This window comes from Oratosquilla oratoria, chromosome 1 (genome assembly GCF_046742065.1).
Source record: "Oratosquilla oratoria isolate Oo_2021 chromosome 1, ASM4674206v1, whole genome shotgun sequence".
NCBI classification, from domain to species: Eukaryota; Metazoa; Arthropoda; class Malacostraca; order Stomatopoda; family Squillidae; genus Oratosquilla; species Oratosquilla oratoria.
This window is the reverse complement of record NC_134777.1, coordinates 97,367,723-97,375,570: the sequence shown is the minus strand read 5'-3', so window position 1 is coordinate 97,375,570 and position 7,848 is coordinate 97,367,723.

Here is a 7,848-nt window from a genome sequence, read left to right as displayed (position 1 = left end):
AGGGCGAGCATGAGGGCGAGGGTAAGGGCGAGCATGACGGCGAGGGTAAGGGCGAGCATGAGGGCGAGAGTAAGGGCGAGCATGAGGACGAGGGTAAGGGCGAGCATGAGGGCGAGGGGAGGACTAGCATGAGGGCGAGGGTAAGGGCGAGCATGAGGGCGAGGGTAAGGGCGAGCATGAGGACGAGGGTAAGGGCGAGCATGAGGGCAAGGGTAAGGGCGAGTATGAGGACGAGCGTAAGGGCGAGCATGAGGACGAGGGTAAGGGCGAGCATGAGGGCGAGGGTAAGGGCGAGCATTAGGACGAGGGTAAGGGCGAGCATGAGGGCGAGGGTAAGGGCGAGCATGAGGACGAGGGTAAGGGCGAGCATGAGGACGAGGGTAAGGGCGAGCATGAGGGCGAGGGTAAGGGCGAGTATGAGGACGAGGGTAAGGGCGATCATGAGGACGAGGGTAAGGGCGAGCACGAAGACGAGGGTAAGGGCGAGCATGAGGGCGAGGGTAAGGGCGAGCATGAGGACGAGGGTAAGGGCGAGCATGAGGACGAGGGTAAGGGCGAGCATGAGGACGAGGGTAAGGGCGAGCATGAGGGCGAGGGTAAGGGCGAGCATGAGGGCGAGGGTAAGGGCGAGCATGAGGGCGAGGGTAAGGGCGAGCATGAGGACGAGGGTAAGGGCGAGCATGAGGGCGAGGGTAAGGGCGAGTATGAGGACGAGGGTAAGGGCGAGCATGAGGACGAGGGTAAGGGCGAGCACGAAGACGAGGGTAAGGGCTAGCATGAGGGCGAGGGTAAGGGCGAGCATGAGGACGAGGGTAAGGGCGAGCATGAGGACGAGGGTAAGGGCGAGCATGAGGGCGAGGGTAAGGGCGAGCATGAGGGCGAGGGTAAGGGCGAGCATGAGGGCGAGGGTAAGGGCGAGTATGAGGACGAGGGTAAGGGCGAGCATGAGGACGAGGGTAAGGGCGAGCATGAGGGCGAGGGTAAGGGCGAGCATGAGGGCGAGGGTAAGGGCGAGGATGAGGACGAGGGTAAGGGCGAGCATGAGGGCGAGGTTAAGGGCGAGCATGAGGACGAGGGTAAGGGCGAGCATGAGGGCGAGGGTAAGGGCGAGCATGAGGGCGAGGGTAAGGGCGAGCATGAGGACGAGGGTAAGGGCGAGCATGAGGGCAAGGGTAAGGGCGAGCATGAGGGCGAGGGTAAGGGCGAGCATGAGGGCGAGGGTAAGGGCGAGCATGAGGGCGAGGGTAAGGGCGAGCATGAGGGCGAGGGTAAGGGCGAGCATGAGGACGAGGGTAAGGGCGAGCATGAGGGCGAGGGTAAGGGCGAGCATGAGGGCAAGGGTAAGGGCGAGGATGAGGACGAGGGTAAGGGCGAGCATGAGGGCGAGGTTAAGGGCGAGCATGAGGACGAGGGTAAGGGCGAGCATGAGGGCGAGGGTAAGGGCGAGCATGAGGGCGAGGGTAAGGGCGAGCATGAGGACGAGGGTAAGGGCGAGCATGAGGGCAAGGGTAAGGGCGAGCATGAGGACGAGGGTAAGGGCGAGCATGAGGGCGAGGGTAAGGGCGAGCATGAGGACGAGGGTAAGGGCGAGCATGAGGGCGAGGGTAAGGGCGAGCATGAGGACGAGGGTAAGGGCGAGCATGAGGGCGAGGGTAAGGTCGGGAGGTGATAGCAAGAGGAGAGACCGAGAAAAATAGCCAAATTCCACCATCCCCACCCCGACCCCTTGGACCCAAAAGATGTCCACAAGGTGTCCCCGTGGAGATTTCCCCTCTTAGTCTTACTTCTCCTCACCTTTCTCTTCCTCCTCCTCCTCCTCCTCCTCCTCCTCCTCGTTCTCCTCCTCCTCCTCGTCCTCCTCTTCTTTCTCTTCCTCCTCTTCCTCCCTTTCCTCCTCTTCCTCTTCATCCTCCTCTTCCTTTCCTCCCTTTCCCTTCCTCCTTCTCCCTCTCCTTCTCCACCTTTCACCTTCCCCTTCTCCTTTCCACTTTCCCCTCGCCTTCCCCCTCCCAATACCTTTCCTCGATTCTCTTCCTCTTCTATATCTCTCCTCCTCCTCTCCGTCCTCCTCCTCGTCTTCCCCCTGTGGAAGTGCCGCAGAACCAGCGCCTATTCTCTCGAAGATTTCAAGGTTAAAATGTGCACTTCCACGGGGTTACACGGGCGTCCCATTATTTTCCTCGGCCCGAGCGGCTGGCTGGCTGGCGACGATATCGACCGGAGATTGTAACATCAAATCAGTTACGGGTCATCGGCGCCGCCAGAGGTCACTGCATCTACGCGGCTCTTTGGCTGGTTGCATTATGTTTATGTTTGTTTGTGTTCGTATTTGTGTGTGTGTGTGCGTGTGTATGTGTGTATGTGTGTATGTATGTGTGTGTGTGTGTGTGTGTGTGTGTGTGTGTGTGTGTGTGTGTGTGTGTGTGTGTGTGTGTGTGTGTGTGTATGTATGCATGTATACATGTATGTATGTATGTACCCACTGTTACCTCGACGACCCTGCAAATAGACCATGTCACCTACCATTGCATCTCTGCACACACACACATACACACGCACACACACACACACACACAAACACACACATACAAACACACACACACACACAACACACACACACATACACACACACACACGCACACACACACACGCACGCACGCGCGCGCGCGCACACACACACATATATATATATAAATACACACAAATACAAACACATTCGCATGTACACACAAATTGAAAATCTTGAACTGACAAAAACTAAGTGTTGGGAAGACCCTCTGGGCCTCCGGAGGAATTCCGTGCCCACAGATGGCAGAACCAAAGGGAGGAGGGGAATAGGAGGAGGAGGAGGAGGAGGATGAAGGCACGAAAAGGTAGAACCAAAGAAAGAGGGAGGAAAGAAATAGAAGGAGGAGGAGGAAACGCACAGGCAGAGCCAAGAAAAAGAAAGAGACAAAGGAGGAAGAAGGAAGAAGGAAGGAGAGGAGGAGTGAGAAGAAAAGAAGTAGAAGACAAAAACGAAGAGGATGAAAATGATGACGAAGACGAAGATGGAGATGAAAAATATGAAGAAGATTATAGAGAAAATTAAAAAAAAGGAATAAAAACTAGAAAGAGAGGAGAGGATCACGAGGGTGAGAAAGAAGTAGTCGATCGAAGGAAGCAGCAAAAGAAGAGGTGAAAAAAGGAAAAGAACACGAAGATACGCAAAAGACAAAAACCGGAAGAGAGAGCATCAGAGGGCGACCGTCCCTTGGGAGACCGAGGACAAACTGAGGGGGGAAATGGGGGAATTGTGGCACCAGTGACCTAGCAAGGCAGTGGTTCCCCCTCCCACAAATATATATATACATATATATTATATATATATATATATATACAATATATATATATATATATATATGTTCGTAAAGAGCTGGAGTCCAGGAGCCATGATATCGGAAAAATTTCGAAACACTGGACTCAGAGTAACAGAATTTATTACCGACGTTTCGAACCCTGTTCGGGGTTCGTCCTCAGGGTTATACATAGTAAGCAAAAGGATTCATTTAAATAGTGTACCGATGTTCTCTGGGACAGGTCCCACCGGAGTGTACAAAGTTGAACAAAATCAAAACCCATTCCGAATGACAAAAGGTAATTACAAATTTGTGTAAAGCGTTACCTAAATGAAAAAAATAGACAAAAACCTCATAACACATGTCATAATAAATGGAACAAAACCAATTCTAAACAACACCCAGAAATTGAAAACAGAGTAAGTACAGAGTGTCACCAAATGGCTCCACCGAAAATAAGAAATAACATTAAAAATTAAAAAGGGGCCAAAAAGAAAATATCAAATGGCACAGACCAGACACAAAAGCACTACACGAGTCATCTGTCACCGCTCTAACTGTCCTGTATGCACTTATCAGTACAAATCAAACCATAAAATAAAACAAAAACAAAAACCAAGACTAAAAGACACAAAGAAATTTGATTACAAAGTGTCCACAAGAATAACAAAAGGCAAATAAATGGTAAACCGACATAATAAAAATATCAAAAATCACGGTCCGGACCCAAAAGCACCACACGGGTCGCCATTCTTTCTGTCCTGCTTGTGCTTCGCTCCCTTCATCAGTACAAATCAAAACTAACAAACGCCACCAAAACTGAATGACAAAAAGAAATTACAAAGTGAAAGAGTGTCCGCTGAAAATAAAAATAAAATAAAAATATATATGTATATATGTATATACAACAGCAATCACATAAAACGTGTGAATAAAGATATTTTGCTGAAACCACGAGGAAATCAAAGATCGGAATACTGAACGTTTTCGTCTATTTAAGACATTTTGAAAACATCTTAAAAAGACGAAAACGTTCAGTATTCCGATCTTTGATTTTCTCGTGGTTTCAGCAATATATATATATATATATATATATAAACATATGTACATATATATACATATATATACATATATATACACATATATACATATATATTCATATATATACATATATATACATATATACATATATGTACACATATACATATATACATATATACATATATATATACATATACATATATATATATATATATATATATATATATATATATATTATATATATATATTTGGATGATGGAGAACATAAACACAGGGGAAGGCTCGGAACCCTAAACACTCTAACGTTTCGTTCGCGTAGAACTTCTTTAGTAGCTCATGCGGAAAAATTCGATCATTTACCAAACTGGAGAGAAGCTGAAGTGCTACATGAAGGTTTTGATAAATTCACTAGAAGAATTGTTGAATCAGCATTTATTTCAACTAATAATTCATCGAATCATCGAGGAGGGTTTATCAATTTAGCTAAAGAAACTAGTACTTTAATTCTAAAGCACGCCAGAAAAACGACCTTTCCCAAGTGTCCGAAAAGATAATTAGATTTAGTACATAAACTTCAATTGCAGTTCTACATACACTCTCTGAAGAAGTTCTACGCGAACGAAACGTTAGAGTGTTTAGGGTTCCGAGCCTTCCCCTGTGTTTATGTTCTCCATCATCCAAATAATTTGTTTAAAATACTTAAAAATATATATGTAATATATATATATATATATATATATATATATATATATATATACATACATATATATATATATATATATATATATATATGGGTGTTGGCGGTACAGCGCCACCAATGACCAGATCCATCTTAACCCTTTCTTCGCACATGAAGATTCCCTTGACTGAATAAAATCTTCTAACGACAGCAAGCAAGAGCCTTCATTAGCAATGAGAGGATCAATCGAGATATTTATAAGAGAAGGATGGGGTCAAATGCCCACGACAAGATGACATTTAGCGCCACGACCGGAAAACTTTGTTAAACGACCGAGTTAGGGCAATTGTCCAGGGACGGACCCCGAAAAGGAAAAAAGGGGACGGGAAGAAGAAGCGGGGGGTGAGGCCACGGGTGGAGGAAGGGGGTACAAGGGACCATCAGACTTGGGGGACGCTCGTCCGGGACTACAATGCTTCATCAAAGAGGGATTTCAGGGTCCTTCAATACAATCACGCCAAATCAAAATTGCAAATAAAAAGTCGAAGAAAAAAAAAGACCCTGGCTCTCAGCTTCAAACAAAATTTCCCAGAGTGGACGACAAGTTGAAGAGAAACAAAGAGAGGTAGAAGAAAAGATAGAGAGTGAGAGGAAGAATAAAAGGAAAGAATAAGAAAGTTAGAATTATGAAAATAATAATGAAACAAAAGGAGAAGGGTGGGAAGAGAGAGAAATGGGAAGAGACGTGAAGAGAGGAAGGGAGAGTGTAGCGACGATCTACAGAGAATGGGAGGATGAGCCTACGTGTGTGCGTGTGTGTGGTTATGTACCTATATGTGTATTTATTCATGCCTTCGTTCGTATTCAGAACGATTTATCCCCCAACATTTTTCGTTTGTTCCCATTGGGAGACCGCTTTCCCTCTGAATATGTCTTCGTCCATTTTAGTATTTCAAATCGTGGAACTGGCTCCTGACTATTTCATAGTCCACTTGTTTGGGATTGCACTTTAGTCTTATGAATGGTGCCCTGAGTAGATTCTTTATTCCCATTTCTTTGTGAACGAAACTTTTCTGTTCGTTCAGGTGTTGTCTTGTTTGTACTCGCTCGTAAACTATTACTGTATCGGTCTAGGAAATCGTTTACCTCGGTTTTTTTTTTTTTTTTTTTTTTTTTTTTTTTTACCAATTCCTTCCTCCCTTTTTCTTTTATATGTAATAATAGTTTTTAATTTTCCTTTTATTTGTTGTACTGCACAGGATTTTGTATTAGTTGATTTTTTTTTAAGAGGAACCACGGGGCAGGGTGTAACCTATCAGGGGGGACTGGAGCCAGGAGGGGGACAGTTAGAGACAAGCTTACGAAAGACAAAGATGTCTACGAGTGACCATAGCTTCCACCAGCTGGAGTTATCGCCACAAACTGGCGCAATTTCCTTGGTGTTAACGTCACAAGCTGACGTGAGTGTTCATCGCCTGGATTCCTTCTCTTTGGAGTTCTAGAAAACCTGCCCAAAACGGAGCTGGAGAAGAAAGGAAGTAGGTCGTCGGAGCCGCTCCCCCCCCCTCCTCTTCCTCCTCTGCTGTCCGGAGTTCACACGACAACCTAGTCCCCATACCGGGATTGAATTTATCCTGCTTTTGGAGCCACGGGCTTTCGATCCTTCTTGTCCGACGGGTCCGGCTTCCGAGAATCTCCAGCCTGCTTTCTCCACGTCGCCTCATTACAAGACAATCTTTGATCCCTTATGAAATTATATCTTGTTAGCATCTCTTTAAGAATTATATTTCTTTTGTGTGTGTGTGTGTGTGTGTGTGTGTGTGTGTGTGTGTGTGTGTGTGTGTGTGTGTGTGTGTGTGTGTGTGTGTGTGTGTGTGTGTGTGTGTGTGTTCACACATGCTATTTTCTTGTTCCTCCCTTCTATATTTTGTACTTCATATTGCGACCGAGTGGTCCTCGGTCACGACAGAACTGGCGCCCAGAGCCCTGCAAAAGTACCTATTACTGTGAGTTTTACTTATTACCCTAAATTGCTCCAGTGGGTCTATAATGACCTAACATTCTTCCAATCTCCTCCCACTGTGCCTATCCGAGCCTCGCGGTGATTCTACCCGTCGCCGTCACAGAGAGGGAGAGGTAGGTAGGTGTAAGAAGCTGGAAGAGAAATAGGTAAAAAGTGGGGTAGATGGTGACGATTATATTTCTATGATTTAGGTGTTTGTAAACAGCACGGTTCGTAGGCGAGGAATTGCATAAGTCCGCTCTCCGCTTTGACTTATAAAAATGGCCCGGGGCCTAATACCCATTTATGAAGTGCACATGTTTTGCTGACTTGTAAACTGAGTTTTGCACAGATTCGAGATTACTTAAGTAAACAATAATGCATATAGACATGTAACAACGAATCGGATTGGAGAAAGGGTGGAGGAGAAAATTAAATTGGTTCACGATTGTAAAATCACGCCCTTTGGGGAGGATCTTAAACATAAAGTTAAAGCTCATTGAACTAAAGAAATCAATACGTCAATGCAAAACTCACCTAGGGCCTAAAATGCTTGTTCCCGGGGGAGTCTCTTGGCGTCCTTCAGATAATCACGTTGTAGAGGAATTCGTGAAGAAAGGAAGAAAACTTTCTACAAGTTTCATTGACTAATATGGAAATTTTGAACTGAAGGAAAAGAATATAACTATGTGAACTAGTAAAGAGGAATGATTGGAGAGCAACAGGGCCTACTGACTAAAATTGTGAGTGACTATTCATATGTAACAACGACAGTGGAGAATGTTGGG